This window comes from Drosophila santomea, chromosome 2R (assembly GCF_016746245.2).
Source record: "Drosophila santomea strain STO CAGO 1482 chromosome 2R, Prin_Dsan_1.1, whole genome shotgun sequence".
Lineage (NCBI taxonomy): Eukaryota > Metazoa > Arthropoda > Insecta > Diptera > Drosophilidae > Drosophila > Drosophila santomea.
The window spans coordinates 4,951,978-4,966,618 of NC_053017.2; positions in this window are offsets into that span (position 1 = coordinate 4,951,978).

The window sequence follows — 14,641 nt, forward strand, 5'->3', positions numbered from 1 at the left end:
CACACACATTGACATATACACACACTCACTCATAGACAACATCAACAACTGCAATTATATTAAACGAGGAATTATTATAAAAGCAAAAAACACACAAAAAGAAAAGTGGAAAGTAAACAAAAAGAAGGAATAAAAAATAAATAAAGAATCTGTAACGTTATATGGAAAGAAAAATTGAAAACTGTGTATTTATTGAAGTGTGGTGAAAGAGACTGGGGGCATGGAAGTTGGTCTTTACCAAAACCAACTATTATTCTTCGCATATTTTATATGCAATATATTTATTTAGAATGGCTTGAATTATTTTATTTCGAACGATTGTCACAAATTGTCAAAGCTAAGGAACTAGAAGGTTCGCCAACAAGTTCTTAAATATTAAATTCCTTGTTTATACTTTCCTTCAGAACTCATTTTTAGTAATATACAATTAATAATTCTTTGATTTATTCTCTAAACTTAAAGACTTCATGGGAAACATAAATTTGAATCCATGACCTAGGCGAATGCAGTACCCGTAAAGCAAATGTAAATGTTTGTGCCTCCCAGACAGTAATATCTTATTATCTCAGTACTACAATGAGCCAATTCCCATTTCCAGGTATCTCTGAAGAACAGTGCTATTTGTTTATTTGTATATAACATATTGCATTGTTACGAATGAAACCAATATTATGCCAATGTCGATGTGGAGTCAGACAAGCTCAAAGCCGCGGGCAGACACTCTCAGGATCACAGTATATCCTTATTTGGCCCCGGTGGTGTCCTTTGTCTGCGAACACACTATCGCTATCAGCAAATTTAAGCAGCAGTAACTATAAACACAAAGCGCACAATAGAAGAAAACACTTTCCTCGAGAAAAGAATGTACAGACAAACATCTCCTCTCTGATTTTGCAATGGAAGGCGGTAGGTTTTGTAAATAGATTTGGCCTTTGCTTTGGCCCCGAATACAATTTCCTTTTTTTCTATCGAAAGAAGCGAATGAAAACTTCTCATCACCACAAAGGCAAATATGTGCGAAAGGAGGTCAGCAGAATTTCTTTCCCTACATTTTCCAGTGCGGCATCAAATTTCCAATATTATTGCCCCCTGTTGAACATTTGTCTTTCCCTTTTTGCCGGCTCTTGGCACGTTCCAACAATTGTTTAAGGCGCCAGAACAAATTGCGCATACGCCAAGTGGTGCGGGCAAGGAGAGAATGTGTATGCAAACATTCACTTCGAGCACAATTTATAAGCCACAATTTGTGCGGACTATTTTTAGCTAAACAATTTGTTTAGCCGTCTCTTTGCAGCTGTCGATTTATTGGCCAACCCTTGCCATCGCAATTTCCCCAACTTTTTCCCATTTCGAACCCAATGTCTCCCGTCCAATTTCATTGTCAAGCTTTCGGTTTTGTTTGTTTTCACCCCCAACTCACTGGTATTTATGGGTTTTGTTTTTGGGCTTCGAAATTTATGAATTTCGCGCTGACAAGAGCCGCTCGTTTATCTCATCTAATAAGTTTCGCTTGTTGCTCCACGACCCTCATACTATCGAACTTTCCATTTCGTTTCGGATTTTTCCTCCGTTTTGCAAGGGCTTGTTGCTCTGGCTCATTTGCAGTAAAAACTTCTGCTTATGGCCTTTCTAGAAAACACTTGAAGAAACATCCATTATTCAGAACTAATCGCCATCTTCAGTATGTAGAGTTTTAAATAAAATTTATGGAAACATTTCTAGTCAAATTATTATTTATTAATCAAAAGTGCACGCGAACAAATTATTTATGTTATATTATTTATAAGTCTTCTTGTAGCCATTTTCATGTTTTTAATATAATTTAACCAAACATAAGTCATTCGAAAGTATTGATATATTTATGGCTTTTTTTTTTTGTGCACGTTGTATTGATTTTGAGCTGGAAAAACAGTTGGATGAGCCCACTGAACGTTTCAGTTTCCGATGTGGGCTTTCGGCGCTCGATTTTTGTGTGGGTTTTTTTTTATAGGAGGTTGTTAAAGGCGAGAATGTTTCTAGTTTGGCTGCCGACTATACATAGTGAAACAGCGAAAGCGGCCAAAATGCCGCTATTTTTTAGAAAAGTGATGCAGTTTATGAAATCGCTCTGGGCAGCTCTGAATGGAATTTAGCAAGCGAGTGATGGGTAAGCTTTTAAATTGGTACAGCAGAGAGACATGTGAATCGCATTTGTGGATACTTAGCCACTGATTTTATCTCATTCGTGCCGAATGATACTTATCATATTTGCACTTCAAAGAGGAATACCAAATAAAGCATTTTCAAATGCGATTTTGCGCCCGAAAGCATGCAGTAAATATGCGCACTAGATAAGCACATGTCATCTACATATGTTTGAACCAGGCCCAGATTCCGGCTTTGTTTCGTGCCGCCCACATATTTCAATATTTTGCCAACATGTCACATGGATGACATTCATTTCCTACAGTCAACACGCACAATTTGCCGCTCGCAAATGAAATGAATCGCTCCAAGACAACAAAGTCAAACTGCGGAAAGAGCAGCCAGCGCAACTCGTACAAATCCCCTGACACACCGGAAAATCTTGAACGAAAAACCCAGCAAAATGAAAACAGTAAGGGGAAAGCGGTACATGATTTAGCCCAAAAGCGAAAATCAACACATGCAAATGGTGAAAGTAAAAGCAAGAGCTGACAGCTCCAGGCCAGATGGCTGAGAATAGATTTCAAAAAATGTTCAGCAATATGTATACACAAAAAAAAAAGTAGAAATTTCCATAAAAGTGTGCAATGAACTGCCTTTACCAAAATTTATTAATATTTATTATTCAATTAAATTAATATACAAAATTACCGATACATTTTATGAAAAAAAATATTTTATTTAACCATTATATGTAATAATTTTTTTTTTGCCTGCCCAAAATACATACGAATAGGTTTAAGAATATGTCCCGGAAATACTTGAAATACCCCGAATATGCGTGGGATCAGAAAGTGAACCGCTGGAAAGCTTAAGCAATTTAAATCCTAATCGGACTCAATTTGGTTGTCCCAGTATTTCTGCACACCATGACTCCTTTCGGTTGGTCGTTAGGGTCAACTTGTCAGTCAATCAAAGGTCAAAAGGGTTCCCAACTACGGGACTAACAAAAAATTATAAAGGAAAAGGGACAAAGGTCGCTGGTTGACAAGCATTAAGTAAAGAGGGCGGATCACTTTAGAAACATATTAAATTTTGTGGCTACAAATTACTTAATGAATGTGGGAATGCCTGCGGATTCCATCGTGGCACGAATGGGATATATCCTTTGGCCATACGCAAATACTTTGGCTCCCAGGCAGCCTTCAGCTCTTGAGTGGACCTCCAAAAACGTTGATTGTTCGGTCCTCTCCGGAAATTAGCATAAACTGTCGCCGAGCACGTCTGTCGAGCCATCTAATTGAGCCGAAAGAGGCAGGCTTAAGCTTGTTTTAATTGCATTAGGGAGCAAAACAAATCGCATGCACAACAACCAAAGCTCAGGCTGAGATTTCTCCAACTCAAATAGACAGAGATCAGCATGTCAGGCGGTTAACCGCCATTTCAGAAATTAATTGGTATCTTTGGTTTTCGGTTCCTACAGCTCTGGGTCACACATCCCACACATCCACTTATTTAAATTGATGGTCTTCCCGGTGGCCGGGTCAACATTTAATGCCTCTGGGTGTTGTTGTCTAGAACGGTTAACGGCATTGGTGTTTTGGTCAAGGGATTAGTTTATTAGTATATATTAAGTGATGGCTCAATAACGACTAAGCCTTTATTGCCGCATTGCAGTAGGCATGAACTTAGCTGAGGCGTTCTTGAGGGGCTCTATGCAAATTGAAATTTGAATTGTTATAGCGGGGTGAGAAAACTCTATTTGTAATGATTTTCTTTTACTATAAATTATTAGTAAAGATAGCACATGTATCCATTAACAAGTCTTATTAAACTTTTTTGTGATGCTTTTATTTTCTTTTTCAAAAGATGTATCAAAGCCTTGAAGCTTTCTTTGATGTTATCATAAAAATATTTCCATTGAATTTCATACACTCCATTTCACTGCACAGCCTTCCTCTGAATCTAATTTAATTTCTAAGAAGATTGTCAGTGCAGTAAGCTCTTATCATCTTACCCACGTAATAGAGATTATGCCATTTAATAACGCAGCCACTTAGCTAGAGCCAAAATCAGATTTTAATGGATTTGCATTGTCGCAGTTGCGACGGGAAATTGCCTTAAATTCCTGTCAATATCGGAATCCATTACGATGTTCTGCAAAACAAATAATAGTAATAAGAACCTTAAGAAAAACAGCTACCCACACTGGAGATCAGGTTCCTTTTACTTTGAGTAATTTTCAGCACAATGTCCCCACGCTCAACTCTTTCGAGTAATTTAAATGTATGTGCTCAGACAACGGTAACATTTTCTGATTGCTTTCCATTTGCGGAAGAGATTTTCCCTCCGTCGGGCGGTGGATGGATATTCATTTAATAAAAGCCAACAGCGAACAAATTTTAATGAAAGACTGCCAGCGCAGTGGGTCCTGCATTCTGGCTCCTGGCTCCTGAATCCTGGATCCTGAAACCGTTGCATATGTCTGCGTTAGCCTTAAGCGCGTACAGTAAAGCCCCAGAGGCGATAACGACCGAACCCACAACAGCAGCTGCAGCGGCAACACCAAGTGAAATCAGTATACAGTACCAATGGTCCACGGAAGGGTAGAACAAGGGAAAACGAGGTGGAAAGCCTGGGAATCGGAACCGGGGCTAAAAAGGACGAAAAAAATGGTTGCCGGCAAGGAAGGAAACCCACTGCGTTACGCTCCTTGCTGATAAACTCTTTGGCAGGCCTTTTGACGGGGTCCGAGCGACTGAAAGGACATAATAAATGCCTCACTTTTCGAGGACAGAGCAGCACGTCAAGGCATCGAGGAAATTATAATAAAAGTTAATCCAAATTACAATACGAAGTATTATGCATTGGTTATGAAATAATCAGCAGTAAACAAAGAAGGAAAATAGTTCAATATGATTTCAAAATTATTTGATAACAAAAATTATAATAAATAAATTATAAAAAAATTCATTAAATGAATTTCTTGGAATATTAAAATTGTTATATTTATGGAACCATTTCAGCATTTCCTTCGTCTGCAAATTTTATTGGAAATATCCAAATATACCCACAAGGCAGGAAAGCCAATTTCATTGAAATCTCTGTGTGCGCAAGTTGTCATTGCGTATTTATGCTAAATGGACGCGGTGCCAAAAGGATATGCCACGAGTCCTTCAAAGGTGGACTCTGAAAAGTAAAATTAATATTTTTCGTTGGTTATCGATTATCGGCATGTACGAGTACGTATGCGTTGAAGGCCTTTTACATACAGCACTTAAATTTAAAACCGTATACCAACACCTGCGTATCTTTCAATTTCATTGGCTTTTGCTTTTGCCTTAAAAGTTTTTTTCGCTCTTGTGCGCCACTGTATACTGTATCGCTTCTCATTTCGCAAATTGCATTACTGCCGAGTCATAATTGCGCTGATTAATTTCCATAAAGTAGCCATGGCCAAAGGGACTCGCTCTGAGTAGCCCCATAACTGCCCGGCAGTCGTATTCATATATCTTGGCTATATGGCAACTGGGCCGGTAAATGGATTGCAGCAACAAAAGTTTATTGCTGTCTGAGTTTTCTCCCCCTTTTTAAATTACATGCTCTTATATGCCCAGGTTCTGTTTTCTTTATGTTTCGTAATTTAAAAAGGCAGTTTACTCATTAGCATAAGAAGCGAAAAATATTACGAATCATCTGAAATGCGGGCTGGGATGGACGAGAAATGGCAGAAGAGCTAAGGAATTAAGTTTCGTAATGGAAAGGGAAGAATGAAAGATTAATGTGATTATTTTCGTTAATTGATCTTGGTATTGCTTTTCCTTCAGGAGGTAGTATTAAGTGAGTATTAAATAAGTCAATAAGTAAAAAGTTAAAGAAACAATAAACAATATGATAGAGGGAAGATAGGGAGGTAACTTAAATTACACCCCTTTAAACATAAACTGTATATTTAATTCTTCCCAGAAATAACTGAATAAGTATTTCCCTCTAGGAAATACCACCTTCGCACCTTTTTATCCTATACTATACTTTTCCTGTAGCCCTTTTTCCGCCTCCAACCAAATGTCGTAATCTCATTTCGAGGCAAATATTTACCTGTCCACTGGGCGCATGTCACCAGCCGATGTTGGATGCGATTCACCCACGCATCCGTGACAGGAAACACGTGACATTTGCGCCCATCGAAGGAGACGAAAACTTGAGCCTCTGATGTACGAGTACAGTATGATGGTATCCCGTCATGTGTTTGGCGTTGTTACCCAGCCACCTTGCGCATTGCACTCCATAAAAATCACGTAAATTTCATTAACGGCAGAAGAGAAGTTACAACAGAGAAATAATAATTGCGAGCCGATTTAATTGTGCATGGAGAAGTTGACTGCCAAAAAGACGCGGAAGTCAGCCGCACACAATGTCACAGTGGTTGCAAAGGTGGAAAAGGATATGCACCATGAAGTCCATGTGCTTTTAATGCTGAAAAATGAGTTTGTGAGCGGCCAGCAGAGCATGGGCGCGCCATCTCCCGCTTTCCTCGTTTTCCCACCTTTCCCATCCGCTTATCACGCCCCCCGCACCTAGCTTTTCCGACCCCCTCGCCGCGCTTTTCGTGTGTGCAGCGAAGCAATTTGGCGTGTGAAACGGGTCAGGTCAGTGGCGTCCGCACTCGGCAACATTTGCAGTCGGAATTTATACTGCACTTTCGAACAAGTGGCCGCCTTTTCTCCATTTCGCCATTTCCCCACCATTTTCCTATTTTCCCCGCCGAACTGGCTCTGTTGTTGCTGTTTTAGTTCAATATATGCTGCTGCTACAACTGCACTTGGCCAAGTCATTAAGAGTACGTGCCGGCCTTAATTTGTGTGTGTGTGTGTGTGTGTGTGTGTTTGCTTCTTTAACTACATTTAATTGAAAGAATTTTATTCCAAGTGGCTTTAATAAAAACGGAGAGGGAATCATGAGCTGTTTTCTGCAATAGTTTCAGGCCTTTGCATTTATAAAGCAATTAATTCAAATCTGTGAAAAATCTAATACCATTCTATAAATGTACCGTATTTTTTCGAGATTATTTAGCTTTTTACTTGATCTGTATTCCTATAATTCTAGATAAATCGCAGCTAATGGCAATTTAAGGCGTACAGCTCACAACCATGTATTTCCGAATCAAGTCGATTTAATGCATATATAATTACTGACATTTGGTTTTTAGACTATTTAGACTTATAGCCATCCAAGAGAGAGTATTTCCCACTCAACTAATATTTCATGATCCTGTCCTTGCCAGCGAAGAGTTTACTCCTTCGCCTTCCAATCCTTTGAGCAAAAGGAATAATCATAAATACTTGGCTTGTCATTTAGTGTGCAATTTCCGCAGCTCGCTGGGAAAACTTGCCGGTTCCGGCTGCCAGGGTCATAATTCCTTTTGAGTTGACAGTAAAAGTGGCGCTAATGTGGCAAAGAGTCTCAGAGCTAATCAGCCACAAAACTGTCGACGATGATGACGCTGGTTATTGGTAGTTGAGGCTGCTGCCTCAGTTCGCCTGCAAACGGGCTGCAACTTTAATAAGAAAATGATTTCCGTTTGGCAAATTGGAAAAACGTTTGCGGCGCTTTGCTCGGTGATATTTCTCCTTTTTTTTGCATCCTATCCGCCGCACTCTATTTCCAACCCCCCTGCCTCCACATGCTGTAATCCATTTATATGGTAATTTTTGCGTCGCTCGTTGCGCATACGCCACGTGGCCTGTCATAACTATTTCAATTCGCACAACATGTGCTGCAGAAAGTGGCAGGAGCATTTTCGGTGGGAAAAGGCAGCAGTAGCAGTAGCAGCAGCAAGAGCAGCAGCCGCAGCCGCAGCAGAAGCAGAAATCAATAAGAAGCAGTTACCGCAGTTACCGAACGGAAACGGAAATAAACGCAGCAGGTAAATGCTAAATTGTGGCTCCTCCTCCATCCTATCCACCCAACTACTCGGTGAATCCCTTCGTCTGGCCAACTGATTACTTACAGCTTGTTGAACTGCTCTGCTTGTATTTGATTGTTTTTAGGAATAACTCCTTTGCGCCCTTTGGACTCTGCGTTGCGTTGCGGTAGGAATCCATAAGTTTATCTTCGTTAAGGTTTTTCCACCAAAAACCCGCTAAAAAGGATGAACAAAATTTTGGTTAATTAAGCGCTATAGTTCCTCGACTAGTAGATACGCTATTGGAAATGCGAGGGGGATAAATTTAACGCAAGAAAAGTAATAAATCCGCCACATTTTTCAAAATTGTGGGCGTCACAGTAGTTGTTGTTATTTGTGGGCGTGAACATAATGTTTTTGTGATATATATACCTAATAGGGCAAACCTTTTTCAACGAATCTAATATTTCAAGTTACTTTAGGAGTAAAGGGTAGAAAAAAGAGAAACTCAAACTTGAACAACTAATTAGTATTTCAGTTATTCAGCTGCCAATGCGATTCCCTTATTAAAAATAAGGTACTGAACATTTATTTGTACATATTTGTACATCATTTGACCAAATGACGCATACATAAGTTAATAGCTCTGGCTTACAATTTATTAAAAATATTGTAGCCCGTAGAACAAAAGGCATGTTAAACCTTTTTCTAAATTCCACTTGTTTTGCCATGGCCACATTATTCCCACTTGCTTTTTAAAGTCAACACATACGAGAATGGGTTAACGACAGTCAGGCAACAACTGTAGAGAATACGGCAATAAATTAATAACGAATTTAATTAGTTCTGTTACACTGGAATAGACAGAGACACCTATCCCACAAGGAGGAAGGATAGCGGCGCATCCAAAAGGATTCCGGCGCAAAATGAGCCACAGTTGCGTTTTAGCTGCTGCTGCTATTTCTGGCGTTTGTTCCATAGGCGAAAACTAATTTGAAAACATTTTAACACTTGTTTGGCCATTCCTGCACCGGTTCCCTTTATCCAGCGCTTTTGGCATTATTAGTGGCTGGTGCTGTCGTTATTTTATTAGATTTCGTTTTAGCTGCTACATTAACTTTGCCCAGGCATCGTCGGAAGGCACACACGAAATGTTCCACCGCCAGGCTTTATATTGCAAAAACATTTGTTCAAATAACGAGCATAATAACAATAACAATGGGCGGCACCAGCACCAGTACCAGCAGCAACAGCAACAGCATAAAATATGTATCCACTTTTATGGAGTTTTAATTTGTTTTGTCGCCGAAAACATTTCCTAAAGGGGGAGTGCACCGAAGTTGGAAATATCCGTTTCACGTTTTCGGCAAAGCTAAAACACTCAAAAAGTGTAATTACCCAAATGGTGTTATAATTTAGACGTGTGTTGGGGGACAAATTGAAAGGGCTCGACAAGAAAAGTTGAAGAAAGTTTTCTGATTTTTCCCCAAAAAGGGGAAGTGCATGGCAAAGTTTTAAATGTCTGGGATTTCGATGGTAGCATTCTAATCACGGCAATTTATTTTAATTCTTTGTTCACTAAACAACTTAGCTACGTATAATAATTTGTATTCCCATTTAATTTTGTTGATTTGTTATTAAAAATCAAATTAAATCAAGCTCGCTACGTATTGTTTACACACATCCCATTGGCATTTCCAATTGAAAATGTTGCAAATTGTTTTATACACTCAACAAAATTATAATGTCAACATGAATAATTTAATTTCAAATGACTTTTATTATTGATATTGCAATTTGAATACCTGTCTGTACTCGAAGAGTACCTTTTATATTATCGGCTAAGTGGAGTTTCTGTGCACTCTCGAAAAGACTCGCTTCGTTACTTGCATATCTTCAACTCGCTCACAGGATTGCGTGTAACGGGTATCGGATAGTCGAGGTATTGTTTATTGTTAAATTGCACCAATAGTAGCAATAAAAAACTTTTGACAATGTTTTAAGCAGCGACTTCCTTTCATCTTAATAAATCTCTGTTTGGATGACCTCTTTCTTCCCGTGTGACATTGCATCTCAATTTATAATTTCGACTTACAACAATTTCATTTGTTTTCTATCTGCACTATCTCTGCGCGTTAGATTTGCAAATAAATTGCATTGAGGCAAACGTGAGCGCAAACTAAACTGAAATATGTTTTGTAAAATTCCGGCGAAAAATTGCACAAACATTAAATTGGACAACATGTGCGCGCCTTTTGCTGTAGCTCTAGCAATAAATTTTACTGATTTACGAGAATGCGATGCGAGTCATGGGATGGATGGGGGAAGGGCGGAAGGGAGGGAGGGAGGGAGGGGCAAATAAATAAGAAGGACGCGATGCACACGCTTAACTAACTAAATAAATGTTGCAACTTTGCCCCATCTGGCTGCATATCAAATTATTTGTTGCACTTTAATAGTGCCAAAGTGGAGAACGAAAACTTTTCCTTTTAGCACACCATTTCGCTTGCCATGTTCGCTCCACGCTCTCTCCCTTTAAATGAATTGCACATTTGACATTTGGCAAGGCATTTGAATAACGCAACGGCCCCGAAGGCGTTTTCCCATTGCCAACAGGTGTCCTCGAGCGTGTTTGTGTGTTTGTATGTTTGGGTGGCGCGGCAAAAAGCTTTTAGCATCTAAAGGTATGCAAATCAGTTGCTTCGCCACAAAGTTGCTGGCACTTTCGGCCGGGCCGAATGGAAAAAGAACTCGTCATTAACCCCCCAAATTCCACGCCCCTGCTCAAAAGGGAAACTCCCCCAATTGCATTCTCGTGCACTCTCGACCTTCTGCATTCTGGCCACGGCTTTTGTTGCAATCTTTGTAGCAAACTTTTCGCATTAGCTGCCGAGTTTGATACTCCAAAAACTATTATAGAAAAATATTTTTGCAACCCAAGTGCGGCCAAGGGTGGCGAGTACGGCGAGTATGGGGTTTCCGGAAAGGTTGGTATTTGATCCTGGAGCTGACTGGTGCATTCTATTGGCAGTTGAGGGGTGCATGCCGCAATGTTACAGTGGAGAAAGATTTTGTGTATCCTCGCGCAATTTTGCTTCCATTGAAAGATTAATAATGTGAGCAGTACGATAAGAAATGAAGCGGAACATAATCATTTGTGCCACATGTACCATTGACTATACAAAGAAATGAAGTTCTTGTTTTTAAGGAAACACTAAATAAATACTTTAAATAAATAGTAATAAATACAATAGTATTTCCACGTTGATATTATCATTAAACTGAAAACAACATATACATACATAATGCTATATTCAACAACTTTATTTTCGGCATTATGTTTCATGTTCTTGCGGAGCGTGTGCCGGAGAACTTTCGTTAAAATTTGCCGACTGCTTTGCTACTTTTCACGTCATCGAGGTGCCTGGTGAATATATATTCTGTGTGTTTGGGTTGCATTATGTGTGCAGCCGTCGTTGTCGACCTCGTCTAGATTGGCACTCGAAATTCGGAAGTGCGGAAGTGCATTCCCGCAACGTCACTGGGCTATCCCCTACACCCTTTTGTATTTTCAGCTTAGTTAACACAAAGGCATATTTACTTTACCAACCCAACTCAACCCAACTCATCCAATTGCGAGGAGAAAAACGAAAAACCCAAAAGCTACTTGCGTAAAATTTGATAAATTCCGGTTAAGGCTCCAGAGCCTCCCGACTGACGGCAAATCTAATAAAAAACACCATTCAGGGCTTCACTCTGTGTGTGTGCTGTGCCGCAAGCTACACTGCGGCCAAAAGTTAAAACTTTGAGAGCCCTAGTCCTTTTTGTATTGGCCTGGCCAAACTCTTTTGGCCATCAAGATCGGGGCTCAAGTGAATGGCTGACCTCTTGGCCTCTTCTGGTCTTCTGGCCATTTCCAACATCGTGCATATGTTGTCGTTCTCCGTTCAATTACATTTTAGGCTTCAGAATTAGCATCCAGCTGGGCAAACATATAGTTTTAGCTCCGCAACTTTAAGCTCAAGCCAGGCTGCTCGTTTGCCTTCCTGCTGAACCTGAACCAACTGTTGCCCTGTGTTCTGAGTCCTGTGATATGTAACTTGTCAGAAGTTTGCTGACGTGCAGATTAAACGGCGAGTAGTCTGCCAGGAGCAGTGGAAACGCTACTCGAGCTGGCATCATTTATCATGAGCAGCGTACTCGAAACATTTTGTTGACACTCTTGACGGCTTGCAGTTCATGGATAACGAATTTCGAGGATGCCGCGTAGGCGATGAAAGGGCAAGGGTTAAGCCATTGGATGAAATATTGTTACATTGTTCCTGCTCGTTGATTGCCACGTCGAAACATTTTTGGGAAAGTGTTAACAGGAAGGAGCTATAATAATTATAGAGTTTACGTTATCTCCGTTTAAAAATATACCAAGAACCTGTTAAATTTATTCAATGATTACAAATTGATACAATGTTGAGCGTCTCTTCACTATATTTTATGCCGAACAAAGCCTTAATAAACCAAATACCAAATTAGTCAAAAACCAAGCAGATCACACATGGTTAGCGCACACCTACTGTAAATAGGCATTTATAGTCGTCAACTGGCTTGAAATAATTGGAGTGAACTGGAATTTTTCCATTCTGATGACTAAGGACTAAGGATACTAGAGGCAGGATACCTGCTGTGCAGCAGAGCATTACAAATCACAACAATCATGCGCGTTCAATTGCGCATATTGATTGTGAATATAATGCTCACTGCTCGTGTTGATTGTGCTCACAGGTCACATAACTAAGGTTGTGACCCCTGGGACACGCCCACCGCAAATCGCCCTGCGCCCCCTATCTGCGGGTTAACTAGCTCAAGTCCCCGGACAAGAGGCGTACTTTTGCGACTCACTGTGTCTTGCCTGTCATTTGTCTGCGTCGGCATCTGTGAGCTTGTGTTTCCTCCGTGGACACAAGGACAAGAGGTTCATCCGTCGCCGCTTGTTGGGCGGTTGTCCAAAGGTCGGCCTCAACCACACTCTGTCACTCTTCAGCTCACTCAAAAAAAAAACCTTTAAAAATTTTCCATTACTTTATAATGTAGGTAGGGAAGTTGTAATGAATCTACTCTTAATTTTATCCAAGAGTTTTAAAATACATTTATATTTGTAACTACTTTAATGTTAAATAATTCGTTGATATTGTCAAAAAAACCTATTATTAAAAACCTGTTACGGACCTTTATATTGTTAGAACTTAAATACAGAACTAGTTCCCCTTTTTTTCCTCAGCGATGTCTGTGTAATTGTGCGCACTCGGAGCGACCTCGTTTGTCATTGCAAATTATGCGGTTAAATCGTTCGTGGGCCTAGTTCTGTCCTCAAACCATCTCTTTAAAATATTACGTTTGGCTTTGTTTTAAAGCACTCTGCCAGTTCATTTTAACTCAAACTGAATATTCATGGATAGCAGGAAAAATCGTCTCCCAACTACTACTGAACCTCTGTGCATTCGTCTAGAATTTACATATCTTTCACATATGCATAAGCCGGCTTAGAAAAAACACTGTAATTTTACTGCTTTGAAACTCGCAGCTTCAACTAATAAAACTGAAAAAGGAAAATCCATGTAAAGTTGAACTACCGCAGCTGAAAAAAAATATAAAAGTTTAAACAAGAAGCGAGTAAAGCTGATTCGGTTTGCTAACCTATTGTATACCCTTTTAAAATGAAGTGATAAAATAATGATGAAACTTATATTTAAAGCACGGTACAAATTGAACCATAAGTCACATTTAGTACCTTATAAATTATTTTCAATTATTCTCAAAGTTATTTTTTATTAACATTACACATAACATAGTTAAGTCATCCAAATGTAAGTTAAATAAATTTAAGTAAAAACGTTGTACAAACCAACCGCACTTAAAGTTAAAGTATCTCAACAAAACAATAGAATTAAAGGTGAAGACGCACAGTTGCACCCAAGGACCTTAGAGCCGCAGAGCTTGTGTTTATGATGAGCCCCAACTGCATGCCAACATTTGCATGTGCCAAACAGAAAAATACGAGAAGTTAATGTGGGTGAAAAAAGCTTATATAAAGTTGTCGGCGGGGTTGATGATTAGGTTTTTCTTTACTATAGCCATAATTAAGGGTAAGCGTGAAAGCCTTTAATTGAGTTTTCTTCGGGGCGCTTCTCTGTGCTCCGCTCAGTTCTTAAAATTCCCAGGACCTCTTGTTGAGAGGACTTGACTCCAGCTTCGTCGCCATCTTCTTGTGGCAGCTACCACTTTTTGTGTTGACGGATTAATCTCTATCACATGTAAACAATTCACGTGCTCGGAGCTCGCCTTGTTGTTGCGGCTGATGTTGTCGTTCAACACTTTGCTACTGGTTTTTCACCAGGATTTGCGTTGCCGGGTTGCATCATAAAGTCATTTGAGCATATAAATTGCACTTTTATGCTCCGCGCCTGTCCCACAAACACAATTACTCCGGCACGTTCCACGGAAGCGGCATGTGTATATGTGCGTTTGTGTGTTGGCAAGGACTAGAAAAGGATGTTAGGGAAAGAGAAAGCCGAAGAACTGAGCTCTTAAAAGCACTAGACTTAAAGCAGTGCCACA